Raw genomic sequence first — 15,218 nt, forward strand, 5'->3', positions numbered from 1 at the left:
TGGAAGAGGCCTGAGTTGTGAGCCCTGCCAGCTGAGGGGAAGGGACAGCAGAGGCATCATTCCTAGGGAAATTCCTTTCCCTGAAATCCAGCAATTTTGGAGCTAGAGGGTAGATTTCCACTTTGTACATAGAGGGAAACAGGCCCAGAGAACAGAAGTACTATTCCAGGGTCGTATAGCAAGTCAGAGCAAAGCCAAGGCCTGAGGCCAGGTCTGGGCTTTCCCTGGCACAAGGCAACCAGCAGGATCTGTGCTGCTCAGGGATGGAGCCAGCCATGTGGGAGAGCTCCACGAGGGTGGACACCAGGGGGTGGGTGGAGTGAACTAGGTTCAATGTCAGGTCAGACTGACAAGGCAGGCACACTAGGTGGGGTCTGATAGACAAGTCCAAGGAGAAATAGGAATCATGAGAGTAACTGATACATCTCTCTAGCACTTTTATTGACTGTTTACACAATGCTTTTCACCTTGTTCTCTCACTGGCCCACAGCAAAATGGTGCACAGAGAAAGTACATGCAAAGTCTAAGGTCAAGTTAGATTCTCAGGAACTTAGGCTAGTGGGAGGCAAGGGTAAGGGAGGAAGCCTTCATATGGGGAAGCGTGCTAACATCCCTGCTCCCAACTCCAAACACTTTCATTTTTCCAAAATGAAGTCCACTGTATTGTTTTCTCCTTATAAAAAATAACACGTGCATTCCCCATACCTGGAAATATAAACAAAGGAAAAAGTTACTCACAATGCACCTTCCTCTCCCTCCTTCTACCAGTGAGCGCAGAATCCTTCTAGAGCCTTCTCTGTAGGAAGATCTCTAATTGGGGCAGGATTCCTCCTCTGTCCACAAGGGGGGCAGAGGTGGTTACCTCACAGTCCTGTGAGGGGAAGTTCAGGAACCTGGTTTCATATTTGGGGTCTCTCTGCTGTCCCTGCTGGTTTGGCACTTTCCTGCCAGATGGAAACCCCAGCTTGGCCAGAGCCGTGCCAGGTAATCAGGTGACATGCTACGCTCTCCCTGAGTACCACCTCACCTCTCTTCCCCCTACCAGTCTGGCACTGAGCTCCGCTGAGATGTGAGCCCGCAGGTAAGCTTTCCTGTCGGTCCCCGCCCAGCAGGGAAACAGGTGCCCCCCCCCTTAGGATCATTTGAGGAAGGCTTGCTAAGGGGACTATCTACAAGGGTGCAAGCAGAGTGTAAGAAACTGCAGGGGAGTGCGGGTGTGAGCCTTAACAGGGGGCTACGAGGGCCCCTAAGTCCACAGCGGTGAGGTGGTCCCCGGGACACAGGAGCGCCCCGCGTGCACCACCGTTTCCTCCGCCCCGCCATCTGCTGAACCCGGTCACAAACCCGAGGACAAGGGAGCCCGTTGCTGTAACAATGCAGCTCTCCGAGGGAGAGCGGAGCCAAGTCAATTTGGGGAAGGAAGTGGAGCAAAAAGAAGATAGCAGCACAGTCGTCCAGAGCAACGCCGAGTCAGAGGAGGAGGAAATGTGGCGGCATCTGCCCACTCCTTCCAGCGCGGCGCCCGAGATGGCGAAGGCCTCTCGGCTTCACCCTCTGGAGGCGACCCCCAGCGCGCTCTTCCTTCCTGACCCCGCTCACCTCCTGGGTCCTCCCCTGGCCCTTCACGCCACCATCTCGCGGCGTCTCTGCCCACCCTCCGTGATGGAGGACACGCCCGGCCCTCCGCACCGCCTTTACTCGCACAAACCCGCCCTCAGGCAGTAGCGCTTGGGCCGGTGCGCGGCGGGGCGGTGGGCCAGGTGGGCGCTCCGGAGCCAGCTCTCCTGCCCCCGCCGCAAGCAGCCGCGGGGAGCAAGCACCCCTCGGAAGAGTGAGTCAGAGCAACCAGGCTGTTCTTGCGGGGAGGGATATAGTCCTCAAAATAAAATGCATGTGGTCCTGTGTCCACACCTGAGTGCTCTTAAAACGTGATGCTGTTGTCGTTGCTATTCTCAACGTTCCCCCTATGATGGAGTCTGGTTATTGATGCTATGTGAAAAAGCTATTGATTAGTTAATTGGCTGGTCGGTTGGTTGGTTAAAGTTAGTTGAGAGAGAGAGCTTGCGTGCGCACACATAGGAGCACCAGCAAGAGAGGGCGCAGAGGGAGAGAACCTCAAGCAGACCGGCGTGCGGCTCCATCTCACTACCCCGGGAGCCCGACCTCAGCCCAAACCCAGTAGAATGCTTGACCAACTGAGCCACCCAGGCACCCCGCTATTGATTTTTAAAAAATATTTTTTGGACCTGGCCATCATTTTGAAAATTTTATATTAATTTAATTGATTTTCTTAGTTTTTTTCCAGGGGGAAGCTTAAAGCTCCTTCTCTCTCCCTTCCAATATTTATACGTCTTATGTCTTTCTGTTGTGCTAGTGTTGGCTAGAACTCCCAGAACAAAGCCGTGTAACAGTGGTGATAACTGGAAAACTTATGTTCTTGACTTTAATGGGAATGTCCATCCTTTTAATGTTAAGCATGTTAAGCATGCCATGTTCAAGTCTGACCATGTCTTACTGTTTGTTTCAGGGGGCTTCCTTTTATACTGCTGAGGGAAAATTTAACAGTTTTTTTTTTTTTTTAAACTCAGTAATGGATATTGAATTGTATCAAAGATATATTTAGCATCTGTCATGTTTTTCTTTGACTTATTAATATAAATTGTGAATATATTTCTTAATACAAAACCATCCTTATGCCCTTGAAATAAATGTTATTTGGTCATAATGTATTATTCAAGTAATACACTACTAGATTCAATTTGCTGACTCTAGCATTTATGTTCATAAATGATGTTGCGCTATGGTTTTTTGTATTTGCTGTACTTTTCAGGTTTTGGAATCAAGATCATTCTAGCTCCATTAAATGAACGGGGAAGGTTTTCTATGCCTTAGACCATATAAAAGATATAAGAATCACCTGTTTCTTAATAGAGACAGACGATAGAACTTGGCTGCAAACCTATTCTGGGTCCATCTGTATTTGGGTAAGCAGTAATATTTTCCCTTTTTACAAATGGCTATATTGGTTCTTTTAGATTTTTTTCTCTTTTAAATAAACCTAGAAAATTGCCCAATCCAGAAAAACTACTAGTGGAGAGTTGACAATATTATTTTTCTGAACACTCCTGAAAAGAGATTATATCCTCTTTTTTTTATTACTAAGGTAGTACATTTGAGTTTTCTCTCCATCTTTAGGCTTTTTTATTGATTTGATTTTATAGAGTTTTATCTATTTGATATGCTTTCCAGCTCTAAGATGTAGTTTTCAATTCTGCTCTTTTTCTGTTTTCTAATGCATAATTTTCTGTTTTTAACTATATTAATTTCTATATTCAATTAATTTTTAAACACTTTATTATGGAAGATTTCAACCTTATAATTTGAAAGTGAAAATTCATATACTCACCATTGAGGTTCTTCAATGAACATTTTGCTATATTTGCTTTATCACTATTTATTCATATATCCATCCCTCTTATTTTTTTATGTGTTTCAAAGTAAGTTGCAATCATCCATACATTTTGCCCCCAAATACCTTAGCATTCATTCATTAACTATAGTTCAATATCTGTTTATGGTTCTTTTCTTTATTTTTTGTAATTTGTCTAGCTCCTCTCATCCAACACTTAGCTTATTTTTTTCCTTTAAAATAAGTAGTATAATAATATTTAAGATTTATTGACCATCAGTCATGTTTCAGGCCATTTTAGGGGCATTTTTTAATCAAAGATCAAGGGACAGCCTTCTCTCTCCAGGCCCCAAATTAGGTAATAGATTGTTTCTATAACTTAGTAAATGTAAGGTTCAGAATTCTGAAAGACATGTGTAAGTCAGCTTGGGCTGCTGTAACAAACTACCATCAGCTGGGTGGCTAATCAACAACAGAAACCTATTTCTCACAGTTCTGGATGCTGGAAGTCTAAGATCAGGATGCTAGCAGGTCCGGTTCTGGTGAGGGCCCTCTTCTGAGTTGCAGTCTGACTTCTAGTTGTGTGCTCAGTGGCAGAAAGGCAGAGGGAACTCTCTCAGGTCGCTTATAAGGGCACTAGTCCCATTCCTGAGGACTCCACCCTCATACCTAATCACCGCCCAAAGGACCACCTCCAAATACCATCACCCTGGGGATTAGGTTTCAGTATATGAATTTTAGATGGACACAAGCATTCCATCTATAACAATACAGGTATCAGTAAGAGGGAATTTTCCTTAAAGTCCCTTTATTTTCAAATCAAAGGATTAAGTAATAATCATGATATATTTTTCTCAGGCCTTTGATGGTGAAGTTTCTCTCCTTACTGGTTTTCAGATGAGTTCCGTCTCTTAGGAAGGGAGGACAATAAGAAGCTCATCTACAGTTTAGCTCTGTGGACGTGATGTGGTGACTGCTTCTCTCCCTTCTACCTTCCGAACTTCTTCTTGCTTATCCAAGATTGACAGTGATTGTCATCTAACTACAGCTTTTCTTTCTCATTTGGAGCACTGAGAGATAAACTTGGTCTATCTGTTATCAGGAATACTATACTGCAGATAAGCAAAATGTAAAATCTAAGAAAACACTCCATGCTCCGTTATGTCTTTCCTCTGTTATCTCATGGGACCAACTCAGCTTGTGTGATGGGTATCACACTCTTCTTCTGACAGTTTCTGCTGGAAGAATGGTCATGTGACAAGTGGCCAAGAACGACCAAAAAGTTTCTTGGACCACTTTCTCAATATTGTCCAAGGATTCCTTTCACACAGGCATAGTACTAAGTGCTTTAAAGGAATTATCTCATGCAATTCTCACAACCTCCCTATGAAGCAAATACAGTTGACCTTGAACAACACAAGTTTGAACTGAGTGGGTTCACTTATGCATGGATATTTTCTTTATAAATAGGGTACAGTACTATAAATGTATTTTCTCTTCTTTATGATTTTCTAAATAACATTTTCTTTTCTTTGGCTTACTTCATTGTAAGAATACAATATATACTATATGACATACAGAGTGTGTTAATCAACTATTTTTGTTATTGGGAAGACTTCTGGTCAACGGTAGGCTATTAGTAGTTAAGTTTTTGGAGAGTCAAAAGTTATACGCAGATTTTCTACTGTGTGGGGGTGGTCAGGGCCCCTAACCACCATGTTGTTCAAAGATAAACTGTAATATTATTTTTTAAAGATTATTTATTTATTTATTTGTCAGAGAGAGCGAGAGAGCACACAAGCAAGGGGAGCGGAAGGCAGAGGGAGAAGCAGGCTCCCCGCTGAGCAAGGAGCTTGATGTGGGGGGCTTGATCCCAGGACTCTGGGATCATGACCTGAACCGAAGGCAGACCTTAACCAACTGAGCCACCCAGGTATCGCACACTGTAATATTATTAACACCATTTATAGTTGATGCAACTAAGCCTTGAGATTAAAGAATTTCTCCAAGGTCGGTCACATGGCTGGTAAGTAGCAGAGCAGGGACATTTTGAACCCAGGCCTAACTTAAAGCTTATGCTCATATTTATTATACTGTGTATTTCCCTTTAAGTACAGCTTTGGCCCATCCCATATATTTTCTAACAACAGTAATAAAGAGAGTATAACAGGATAAAATAAGGAGATTTTCTGCCAAGGTTTTTAATTTCTAGTTGCCATGGCTTTCTACCCATTGAGCTACTACAGCGAATTTTTTGTTCTAAAAACCTCTGCAGAACAAGAGCCAAAGCCTGAAGGGCTTAAAGCATAGTTTGAATCTTAAACTATGGGAAGACTTTATAACGATGTAAGAGCTTAGACTGAGAAGGGCTTAGTCATGGGATGCAGCACATTCTGGGGAAACAGATTTTAGGACAAAAACAAAATGCCTTTTTCTGAAAAGGGAGATCTGGTCGACATTTGCTGGGTTTAGGCTGCTCAGCTTGTGGAGAAGTCTCTATTTGAGTGTAAAAGATCTTGTACCCAACTATGGAGCCTGCAAGGGGGTAGACATTCATTTCTCTATTAGAAATCTGAAAGCTTGTATGAAGGCATGTGACCCTGGCTCCACCAGATGCTCCTGCCCAGGAAGCTGAGTATGGAGAAGGTGATCCAGAAACGTGGAGAGAGTCAGGAAAGATTCTGGATTGCTTGAGTATTAATCCCCAAGAGACTACAATAATTGTGACTGAGTTACCTTCAGTGTTCAAGTGTGCGTTTTCTGCCATCAGTAGAATTTGGATTTGATCTAGACAGGGCAAGAATTCCCTTTTTACATATCTAAATTGTGATTGGGAAATGTGAAGTGCACAGTGTAAACAGTGACATTTAAAGACTGCTAAGTGTCATCTCATTTAATTGGGAAAAAACCCTCTAAGATAGGTATTACTATCTTTATATCAACACCTGAATCAGAATCACAGTCAGCGGGGAGCAGAGCCAGAACTTGGATGAGAGCCACATGACTTCATGTCCATGCCCCACACTCTTAAACATTACAGTTAGTATTCTTTTTTTTTTTTTTTAAAGATTTTGTTTATTTATTTGACACAGAAAGAGAGACAGTGAGAGAGGGAACACAAGCAGTGTGGAGTGGGAGAGGGAGAAGCAGAGTTCCTGCCAAGCAGGGAGCCCGATGTGGGGCTCGATCCCAGGCGCCTGGGATCATGTCCTGAGCCAAAGGTAGACACTTAACGACTGAGCCACCCAGGCGCCCCTACAGTTAGTATTCTAATTCTCATTCATCTCTGAACATCTGCTTTGATTTTGCCTTTCAGTGCACTAGGAGGGATTTTTAAAAAATGTATAAATGGTTCAAAATTTTTCAATTAACCTTTTGTTACTAAGTTTTAGTTTTATTACATTGTGCTCAGAAAATTTAACTAAATGGCTCTACTTTCGGGAATTTATCATGGTTTACTTTAAGGACTACTATTGGGGTCAACTTTTGTATTTGTTCCCTAGAAATTTGAAAATAAAATTATCAAGTTTAAGTGGTCTTAACACAAATTAAAAGGCAGATATTGTCAGACTGGATAAAAAGAAAGATCCAGCTACATCTTGTCAACTACAGCCGTCCTTTTTTTTTTTTTTTTAAGATTTTATTTATTTGCAAGAGAGAGAATGAGAGACAGAGAGCATGAGAGGAAGGAGGGTCAGAGGGAGAAGCAGACCCCCTGCCGAGCAGGGAGCCCGATGTGGGACTCGATCCCGGGACTCCAGGATCATGACCTGAGCCGAAGGCAGTCGCTTAACCAACTGAGCCACCCAGGCGCCCCAACAGCCGTCCATTTTTAATGTAATGAAACAGTTTGGTTAGACGTTGAAGGGTGAAGTAGTGGTAAACATTCCTATAGTGCTTATTCTGTGTCGAGAACGGTTCTGGGGCGCCTGGGTGGCACAGTCGGTTGAGCATCCGACTCGGTTTTGGCACAGGTCATCATCTCAGGGCCCTGATCTCAGGGTCATGAGATCGAGCCCTGTCAGGCTCCACGCTCAACGTGGAGTCCACTTAAGTTTCTCTCTCCCTCTGCCCCCCACCCTTGACTCTTGTGCATGTGCTCTCTCTCTCTCTCAAATAAATAAATAAATCTTTAAAAAAAAGAACTAGGGGCGCCAGGGTGGCTCAGTCATTGAGTGTCTGCCTTCAGCTCAGGTCATGATTCCAGGGTCCTGGGATCGAGCCCTGCATTGGGCTCCCTGCTCAGCAGGAGGCCTGCTTCTCCCTCTCCCACTCCCCCTGCCTGTGTTCCCTCTTTTGCTGTGTCTCTCTCTGTCAAATAAATAAATAAAATCTTTAAAAAAAATAAAAATAAAAATAAAAAAAAGAACTATTCTAAGCACTTTACATTTACTAGCTCATTTATCTTCACAATCATTGTATGAGGGAGGTACTATTACTATTACCATTGTACAGAGGAGAAAACTGAGTCAGGTAACTTATCCAAGGTCACACATTGTTCACATGAAGTTTGTATTTTTATATTTATAGAGCATTCAGTTACAAGGGGCTTAGTGTGAACAACGTTGCAATAAAGCAAAGGTTATACATTTTTTGCATATGTGAACACATCTCATCTTATATATTTCTATACTACTCAATATACATAACCTTCAAATACATCAAAATCAAATTTTTTAATTTATTATTTTTTTAGGATTTTATTCATTTATTTGAGAGAGAGAGCACAAGCAGGGGAGAGGGTCAGAGGGAGAGGGAAAAGCAGGCTGCTGAGTGGGGAGCCTGACACGAGGCTTGATCCCAGGACCCTGGGATCATGACTTGAGGGGAAGGCAGATGCTTAACCAACTGAGCCACCCAGGTGCCCCTCAAAATCAAGTTTTATGCCAATAAGCTATAATTCTATGAAACATAAAGGCCAAATGGCATTCTGCTATGGGAAACAGTAGTATCTTATGTTGCTGAAACAAGGGAAAAAAGTTAAAGGGTGGAAATTAGATGAATCTACTAATACTAATTAAAAGAAAGCTTTAATGACTACATTAATATCAGACAAAGTAAATTTCACAGGAAGGAATATTACCAGAGATAGAGCCCTTTCATAATGATGAGTTAATTTATCAAAATGATACAAGAATTTTCGATGTTTATGCTCCAAATAAAAAGTTTCAAAGTACGTGAAGCACCCAAAGCAATCTACACATTCAACGCAATCCCTACAGAATACCATCAGCATTTTCCACAGAGCCAGAACAAATAATCCTAAAATTTGTATGGAACCACAAAAGACCGTGAATAGCCAAAGTAATGTTGAAAAGAAAATCAAAGCTGGAGGCATCACAATTCTGGACTTCGAGTTATATTACGAAGCTATAGTCATCAGGACAGTATGGTATTGGCACAGAAACAGACACATAGATCAATGGAACAGAATAGAGAACTCAGAAATGGACCCTCAACTCTATGGTCAACTAATCTTTGACAAAGCAGGAAAGAATATCCAATGGAAAAAGGACAGTCTCTTCAATAAACGGTGCCAGTAAAATTGGACAGCCACATGCAGAAGAATGAAACTGGACCACTTTCTTACACCATACACAAAAATAAACTCAAAATGGATGAAAGACCTAAATGTGATACAGGAATCCATCAAAATCCTAGAGGAGAACACAGACAGCAACCTCTTTGACCTTGGCCACAGCAACTTCTTGCTAGACATGTCTCTAAAGGCAAGGGAAGCAAGGGCAAAAATGAACTATTGGGACTTCATCAGGATAAAAAGCTTTTGCACAGCAATGGAAACAGTCAACAAAACTACAAGGCAACCTACAGGGGCACCTGGGTGGCTCAGTCATTAAGCATCTGCCTTCGGCTCAGGTCATGATCCCAGGGTCCCGGGATCGAGCCCCGCATCGGGCTCCCTGCTCCTCGGGAAGCCTGCTTCTCCCTCTCCCACTCCCCCTGCTTGTGTTCCCTCTCTCACTCTGTCTCTCTCTGTCAAATAAATAAATAAAATCTTTAAAAAAAAAATAAAAGGCAACCTACAGAATGGGAGAAGATATTTGCAAATGTCTTATCAGTTAAAGGGCTAGTATCCAAAACCTATGAGTTCTTTATAGAACAAAAAATCCAGTCAAGAAATGGATACAAAACCCAAAAAATCCAGTCAAGAAATGGGACGATGAACAGACAGTTCTCCAAAGAAGACATGCAAATGGCCCACAGACACATGAAAAACTGCTCAACATCAGTTGGCATCAGGGAAATACAAATCAAAACCACAATGAGATACCACCTCACATTAGTCAGAATGGTTAAAATTAACAACTCAAGAAACAACAAATGTTGCAAGGATGCAGAAAAAGAGGAACCCTCCTACACCGTTGGCAGGAATGCAAACTGGTGCAGCCACTCCGGAAAACAGCCTGAAGGTTCCTCAAAAAGTTAAAAATAGAACTACCCTACAACCCAGCAATTGCACTACTAGGTATTTATCCAGAGGATATAAACACAGTGATTCGAAGGGGCACATACACCCCAATGTTTCTAGCAGCAATGCCCACAATTGCCCAAATATGGAAAGAGCCCAGATGTCCATTGAGAGATAAATGGATAAAGATATGGTATATATACAATGGAATATTACTCAGCCATCAAAAAGAATGAAATCTTGCCATTTGCAATGACATGGATGGAACTAGAGGGTATTATGCTAAGTGAAATAAGTCAGTCAGAGAAAGACAAACACCATATGATTTCACTCATATGTGGAATTTAAGAAACAAAACAGATGAACATAGGGGAAGGGAAGGAAAAAGAAAATAAGATGAAAACAGAGAGAGAGGAAAACCATAAGAGACTCTTAACTCTAGGAAACAAACAGGGTTGCTGGAGGGGAGGCGGGTGGGGGGATGGGGTAATTAGGTGATGAGCATTAAGGAGGGCACTTGATGTAATGAGCACTAGGTGTTACATGCAACTGATGAATCACTAATATCTACCCCTGAAATTAATAATACAGTATATGTTAACTACATTGAATTTAAATTTAAAAATTACAAAAAAACACAAAGTACATGAAGCAGAACTTATTCGAATATCAGGAGAAATAGACAAATGCACAATTATATCTGAAGATTTCAGCATCCCTCTCTCAATATTTGATAGAGTAAGTAGACAGAAAATCAATAAGGATATAAAAGACTTGAACAACATTATCAGTCAACTTCATCTAATTGAAATTTATGGAACATTCTACCCAGTAACAACAGAACACAGTCTTTTCAAGTTTACACAGAATGTTTACCAAGATAAAGCCACATTCTGGGCCATAAGATAATTCTCAGTAAATGTAAGAAAAGATTGAAGTAATACAAAGTATATTCTCTGTCCACACAGAATTAAAGTGGGAATCAATAACAGAAAAATAATCTGGAATTTCCCAAATATTTGGAAAGTAAATAACATTTTAAAATAACCTATAAGTCATGAGAGAATAAATCACAAGGGATATTAGAAATGATTTTGAACTGAATAAAAACAAAAGCACAACATATCAAATTTAGTGACATGCAGCTAAAAACAGTCTTAGAGGGAAATTTATAGCACTTAATGCTTATATTAGAAAGGAAGAATGTCTTACAATCAATGACCTGATTTCCGCTTTAAGAAACTGGAAAAATAAGAGTAAGTTAAACCCCATGTAAACAGAAAAAAAGTAATAAATATAAAAATCAATGAAATAGTAAATGGGAAAATCATAGAGAAAATCAATGAAACAAAAAGCTGTTTTTTTGAGATCAATAGTACAATTGATTCTCATGATTTGCAGCAGTTATGTTCTATAAAATTGCAGGGTACACTGCATTGGAGAATACTGACCCATCGCTGCGAGGGAAAATACCGGGTTAGGTTCCTGTGAGCCTCTGGCGGCAACATTTTTGTCGGCGGATCAGTAATAGCTTTACTTCATGTGTGTTTTTGTTTAAAGATACCTTAATTTATATTGTTGATTCATGAACATGGAACTCATGGCCAACAGCATTCGAAGTCATGCCTGAATAAAGTTTATCTAACACATAAATTTTCTCCATAAGGCACAACACACCCCTCTTGCATTTAGGGGCACTAAACAACACTTCAGCACTTCACTTGGGGACCATTTTAAACAGCAGAATCACCAACAGAAAACACAAGAATGCCCCAAACCTGGGACTACATAGACTCTGGGAAGGACATTTGTTTACGTGTGAGAGCTATCTCATGGCGTCTCCTTGTTCAACCTCAGCTGGGAACTTGTGTGTTGGGCAACTCAAATTTTTCAATGTCCGCACATGTTTTCCAATGACTGAAAGCATTGCAAGTATTGATTTGAGGGTTACAAATAAATCTTAGCAAGTAGGTGAATTCATAAACACAGAATCCACAAATAATAAGGATCAACTATGTTGATAAACCTTTAGAAGGCACAATACCAGAAATGATAAAGGGTCACCGTTAGACATCATTCTTTTAAAGGATAACAATATTAGCAACTTCATGCATATAAATTCCACCATTTAGGTGAATGAAATACACAAATTTCTTAAAAGATTCACGTTACCAAAGCTCACTCAAGAAGAAAAGGACAATCTGAAGAATTCCGTATCTATCAATAAAGCTGAATTTGTAATTGAAAACCTTCCCTCCCCCAAAAAAGAAGAATAAAAACACCTCCATGACTAGATGGCTTCACCGATGATTTGTAGCAAATATTTAAGAAAGAAATAATACTAATTCTATACAAACTCTTCCAGAAAATAGTATAGAGAACTCTTTCCAGCTTCTTTTATAAGGCCAGTGTTGATCCTCAAATCTGAAAGACATTATAAGAAGAAAAGACTAAATACAGAGCAAAGACCCCACAAAACAGAGAGAGATTAAAGAAGATATTAAAAAACAAAGATACACCATGGTGATGGACCAGCAACTCGATATCATTAAGAGGTCAGTTCCCCCCAAGTTTATCTATGTATTCATGACAATCGCAATCAAAAACCCAGCAGGTTGTTTGTTTTATAGTAATTGATGAGCCAATTCTAAAATTTATATGGAAATGCAAAGGACTTAAAATGAACAAAACAAAAAAATAAAATAAAGTAAAATGAACAAAACAACTTCAAAAAGAAAAAGAATAAGAGGATTTACATTACTTGATTCAAGATTTATTATAGGGGCTCAGTCATTTAAGCGTCCAATTCTTGATGTTGGCTCAGGTCTCGATCTCACAGTTCTGAGTTCAAGCCCCACATTGGGCTCCACACTGGGCATGGAGCCTACTTAAAAAAAAAGGGGGGGGGGAGGCGCCTGGGTGGTTCAGTCGTTAAGTGTCTGCCTTCGGCTCAGGTCATGATCCCAGAGTTCTGGGATCAAGCCCCACATCGGGCTCCCTGGGCGGCTGGAAGCCTGCTTCTCCCTGTCCCACTCCCCCTGCTTGTGTTTCCTCTCTCGCTGTGTCTCTCTCTGTCAAATAAATAAAATCTTTAAAAAAAAAAAAAGATTTATTATAAAGCTACAGCAATTGAGACAGGGTGGTATTAGTGTAAAAATATGTGTATAAATATGCGTATAGATCAATGGAACAGAATAGGGAGCCCACATATAGTCAACTCAAGAAATAATACTGGGGGGACGCCTGGGTGGCTCAGTTGGTTAAGCGACTGCCTTCGGCTCAGGTCATGATCCTGGAGTCCCGGGATCGAGTCCCGCATCAGGCTCCCTGCTCGGCAGGGAGTCTGCTTCTCCCTCTGACCCTCCTCCCTCTCATGCTCTCTGTCTCTCATTCTCTCTCTCTCAAATAAATAATAAATAAAATCTTTAAAAAAAAAAAAAAGAAATAATACTGGAGCAATTGGGCATTCATATGCCAGATAACGAAAGAGAGAGTTATAATCCTGACTTTATACTACACACCATAATCAGATTGAATGTAAGCGCTAAAACTAAATGTGAGAGCTAAAACTTTAAAACGTCTAGAAGAGGGGCACCTGGGTGCCACAGTCGGTCCAACATCCAACTCTTGGTTCTGGCCCAGGTCATGATCTCGGGGTTGTGAGATCGAACCCCACTTCTGGCTCCGGCTCAGGGTGGAGTCTGCTTGAGATTCTCTCTCTCTCTCTCTCTCTCTCCCTCTGCCCCCCTCCCAGTTTGCTATAAATAAATAAATAAATTCTTTAAAAAAATAAGACTTCTAGAAGAAAACAAATATTTCATGATCTTGGAGTAAGTAAGGAGTTCTTAAACAGGACATAAAATGAAAAAGAAGTGATAACTTGGGTCAAACCCTCCCTGTGTCTGACCTTTGTTGCCATTTCCCTCATCTCTGCTGCCTGGGCACCGGTTGGGACCAGCTGGGCCGTGGCTCCCCCTCCAGCCAGCCCACAGCCCTTGGAAGGGGCAACTTTGGCACTGCCCCAACCCCACTCAGCACACTGTCCCTTCCATAAGCTAAGGCCACCTCTACAGCCCACAGCATCCCACCCCACACAGACTCCAAAGATGCCACTAAAGTTTGGATTTTGTCCTCCCCACCCCCTCCAAGCCCACCCTCATCTCTGTATGGGGGTGAAATGGGAGTGAACCTCAGTGGTCCTTCTCAGCAGGCAGTGAGTGGCTCCATTGTGCTCAGCTGTCTCCACTCATGGCCTTGAAGTTTTCCTTACAATGGAGACAGCCTTCTAGAGATTCTAGAGGTGATATGGAACAGGGTGTATTTGGTCATTTCAATGGGGATTTCTTGGCAAAATGGGAGAGGGCTTTGAACACAATGGGTTGGATCTTCATCTAGCACCAAAATTCCCTTTGATTCCGGGTGGGCCGCTCTTTCTAACACTCTACCACAGTTTGAAAGTCTGACATAGGGGGAGGAAGTAGAGAGTACCATTGCCCTACTGGACATTTGAAGCCCGTGATATTGCAAATTCTCCCCTTCTGATCAGCAAGTCGGTTCACTTCAGTGCCCATTTATTGAAAGGGCCTACCTAAATTTAGCTTCCTTTACTTAGGAGTTACTCTGGGGAGTGACGCAGGGGACACAGGCTGTGTCTTCCTGCAAGAGCTCTGTTCTCACCCAGGGGTGGGGCCATGACTGAGACCAAGTCTCCCCATTGCCAGGTGTGTACTGACCACAACCCCCAATATCAAGAAAGGTCAGAGCCTCTGGAAGTTAAAGGGACCCAGAGGCCCTGAGGGATAGGTAGGACTCGAATGGGCAGAGATGAGCCAGCACCCAGGCTGAGGAAACAGGCCCAGCAAAGGCGAGGAGGGAAGAAGTCTCTGAGCGTGTTTGGGGAATGTCAAGAAGTCTAGTTTGACTGGAGCATGGGATGAAGTTAGGGGGTTGAAGAGACAGGTCTGGAGCCAGACTTCAGGGGTGGGGGATTTGGCTTGGTTTGACAGCCAAGGACGGACAGGCCCCCAGGTCAGAGCAGGGCTGCCGCAGCCTCCCTGGGAGGGCCCACGCAGGGTTGGCGAGGTTAGGAGGGTGAGCCGGACTCCAACCCTGATTGGCACCGGAGGGTATGTCCTGTGAAGAAGACAGAGATGCCCCTGGAGTCCAGTGTCACTGGGGAGCAGAAGGCGGTGCACTCGGAGCCTGAGGTGTTTGTGGGGGTCAGGCCGAAGTGGGGAGAGCCCCGACCCCTGGCGATGCGGGCTGGAACTGTCTCTCTCGTGCCGCGACAGTAAGCACCGCGGTCCTCGCAGCGCCTTAGCGGCTTCCCTATGCACCCCCATTCCGTCCCGAGAGGGGCAGTTCGGGGCTGAGATCTGG

The sequence above is a fragment of the Halichoerus grypus genome, chromosome 14, assembly GCF_964656455.1.
Source record: "Halichoerus grypus chromosome 14, mHalGry1.hap1.1, whole genome shotgun sequence".
In the NCBI taxonomy this organism is placed as follows: Eukaryota; Metazoa; Chordata; class Mammalia; order Carnivora; family Phocidae; genus Halichoerus; species Halichoerus grypus.